Below are 3,071 nucleotides of genomic sequence, written 5' to 3'. Positions count from 1 at the left end.
CCCACGCCCTTGTCCGCTGCCCCCATGTTGCGCTGTCTTCTTCCATCGCTGCCCTCCCCGCCCGCTCGGTGTCGAGATTCCCCCTCCCCACCAGCCCTGCTCTGGGCGATGCCAATCGACGTTACTGCCCCTCACCCGCTCTGCTCACTCTGGGCAGCCCTTCTGGATCCTGTAGCCCCCGGCGCAGAGTCACACACACACACACACAGAGAGAGAGAGAGAGACAGTTTTCAGTATATTCTGGGTTTATTCATCGTTGCTTTAACTACAGAGGAGTGACGGGCGTGTGAGAGAGAGAGACACAGCTCCCCAGTCACCAGCAGGAGTGAGAGCGATCACAGTGATGAACCACATTCAGCAGGGGAGGGGAAGGGGGCACAAGGTGGTGGGGCATCGACTGAGATGGAGGTAGGGCAACGCCGATATGCCAGGGCACACTGGGGGCAGAGACGCCAGGGGGCAGCCGCCACCAGTTAACTCTAGACGTACAAACGTCACAACTGGCGCTGCGGACACACGGGGAAGGAGAGGGGGGGGAGGTGGGGAGGGAGATGATGCCCGCCCCAGTCCATCAGCTGAGGGACCTGCGAGTGCCCAGCAGGAGTGTTGTTTTTGACCTGGGGGCGATGGTGGGGCGTCGGCAGGCGAGTGGGAGAGAGGGTGTGGGCAGGGGAGACGTTGTCGACACCGGTTTTCACAAGAAGCTGATGAGAATCTTGGCGGTCGGATGGACACAGAGTGTTGGGCCGTCCGGCCTCTGGGCTTGTCCGCCCCCCTCGGGACTCCTTGGTCTCCTCAGTACGCGTGGCCGGCGATGAAGAGGGACTCACCAGCCGCAGCCCCAGCATGACTGCTGACCACGTACTTGCCTTCAGCCGCGAGTCCGTTAGCCTGGAAGAGGAAGAGAAGGGGGCAGGGTTAGCTGTGCTTACCACCGACAACTCATACCGCTCTCCCCTTACACCCAACAACACTGTCACAGGCACACACTCTCACACCAGTACACGTCCGCACTCTCTCTCTCTCTCTCTCTCTCACAGCCACACACTCTCACACCAGTACACGCCCGCACACACTCTCTCTCACAGCCACACACTCTCACACCAGTACACGCCCGCACACACTCTCTCTCACAGCCACACACTCTCACACCAGTACACGCCCGCACACACTCTCTCTCACAGCCACACACTCTCACACCAGTACACGCCCGCACACTCTCTCTCTCACAGCCACACACTCTCACACCAGTACACGCCCGCACACTCTCTCTCTCACAGCCACACACTCTCACACCAGTACACACCCGCACACTCTCTCTCTCTCTCACAGGCACACTTGCAAACTCAGACACACCTTTAACCCGCTCCATATTCTGCCCATACACCCCCACCAAGGCACCGACTCTCCCCGGGGTCCGGGCACCAACTCTCCCCGGGGTCCGGGCACCGACTCTCCCCGGGGCACGGGCACCGACTCTCCCCGGGGCACGGGCACCGACTCTCCCCGGGGCACGGGCACCAACTCTCCCCGGGGCACGGGCACCGACTCTCCCCGGGGCACGGGCACCGACTCTCCACTCTCCCCCGGGGCACGGGCACCGACTCTCCCCCGGGGCACGGGCACCGACTCTCCCCCAGGGCACGGGCACCGACTCTCCCCCGGGGCACGGGCACCGACTCTCCCCCGGGGCACGGGCACCGACTCTCCCCGGGGATACGGGCACCAACTCTCCCCCGGGGCACGGGCACCGACTCTCCCCGGGGTACGGGCACCGACTCTCCCCGGGGTACGGGCTCGGTTGACAAACACAGCGGGTTAGGCTGCCAAGGGTCACTACAGACGATGGGGCCAAGGGACATCAGTCCGTGTGGGAGAGAGAGACCGGGAGAAGCTGGGATCGTACCCCCCGGAGCGGAGAAGGTTAAGGGAGTGGGGGGGAGATTGAATCGAGGGGGTTCCCGATCGGGAAGGCGGGTCGGGATCGAGGGAGGGAAACTGTTCCCGGTGGCAGGAGGGGTGGGGAAACCAGAGGGACGGGGATTGAAGGCGATTGGGGGGAAAGAAGCAGAGGGGGAGATGGGGAAAGGTTTTATTTGGGACCCAGCGAGTTGTTGTTGATCGGGAAGGCGCTGGGAGCAGATTCAATAGGAACGCTGGGAATGGGGGAATCGGAGAAACACTGGGAGGGGGAATATCCCCAGGGATATGGGGAGGGAGAGAGAGAGAGGGGATTAATGGGACAGATCGTTCAAAGAGCCAGCATGGACAGGATGGGTAGATTGGCCTCCTCCCTGCGCTCGCTCAGCCTCTCGTCATACGGGATCGGAGAGGGAAGCCGGGCGCTTGGTGACAGGATGAACAGAGTGACCGATGTCTCACCTGAGCCCGCTTGATGAACTCTGCTTCCGCTGCCTTGGTGTGATCTTTCTTGCCAGACCAGGCCTTCAGAGCGGAGGCCTGCAGGGCCCGGCCGTAGGAGAAGGTCAGGGCCCAGGGCTTGTGCAGGGGGCACTTGTTGATGGCGTTGAGATTGATGGAGGCTTCCTCTTCACTCTGACCGCCGGACAGGAAGGTCACACCTGAAAATGGGGAGGGAGGGAAACCAACAGGTCAGTCAGCAAGCAACAGGGTCCACTCCATTTATACCCAGCGTCAGCATCGAGCACTCCCAGGGACAGGTACAATACAGAGCTCCCTCTACACTACCCCGACAGTGTAACCCCCTCCCCACTTTATACCCAGTGTCAGCATCGAGCACTCCCAGGGACAGGTACAATACAGAGCTCTCTCTACACTACCCCGACAGTGTAACCCCCTCCCCACTTTATACCCAGTGTCAGCATCGAGCACTCCCAGGGACAGGTACAATACAGAGCTCCCTCTACACTACCCCGACAGTGTAACCCCCTCCCCACTTTATACCCAGTGTCAGCATCGAGCACTCCCAGGGACAGGTACAATACAGAGCTCCCTCTACACTACCCTGACAGTGTAACCCCCTCCCCACTTTATACCCAGTGTCAGCATCGAGCACTCCCAGGGACAGGTACAATACAGAGCTCCCTCTA

The 3,071-nt window shown here is 61.3% G+C and overlaps 1 long non-coding RNA gene across 1 annotated transcript; it reads right to left on the bottom strand.

Annotated features, from left to right (window-relative positions):
- Positions 1 to 227: 227 nt before the first annotated feature.
- Positions 228 to 3,071, bottom strand: LOC144677815 (uncharacterized). Its single transcript, XR_013575827.1, has 2 exons — positions 2,383 to 3,071; positions 228 to 891 (listed from the first exon to the last, which is right to left on the bottom strand). It is a non-coding gene; the product is annotated as an uncharacterized LOC144677815 (long non-coding RNA).

The sequence above is a fragment of the Cetorhinus maximus genome, unplaced genomic scaffold (assembly GCF_964194155.1).
Source record: "Cetorhinus maximus unplaced genomic scaffold, sCetMax3.hap1.1 HAP1_SCAFFOLD_3091, whole genome shotgun sequence".
Classification (NCBI taxonomy): Eukaryota; Metazoa; Chordata; class Chondrichthyes; order Lamniformes; family Cetorhinidae; genus Cetorhinus; species Cetorhinus maximus.
Note: the sequence above shows the minus strand (reverse complement) of the source record. Positions and strands in the feature narration are given on the sequence as shown.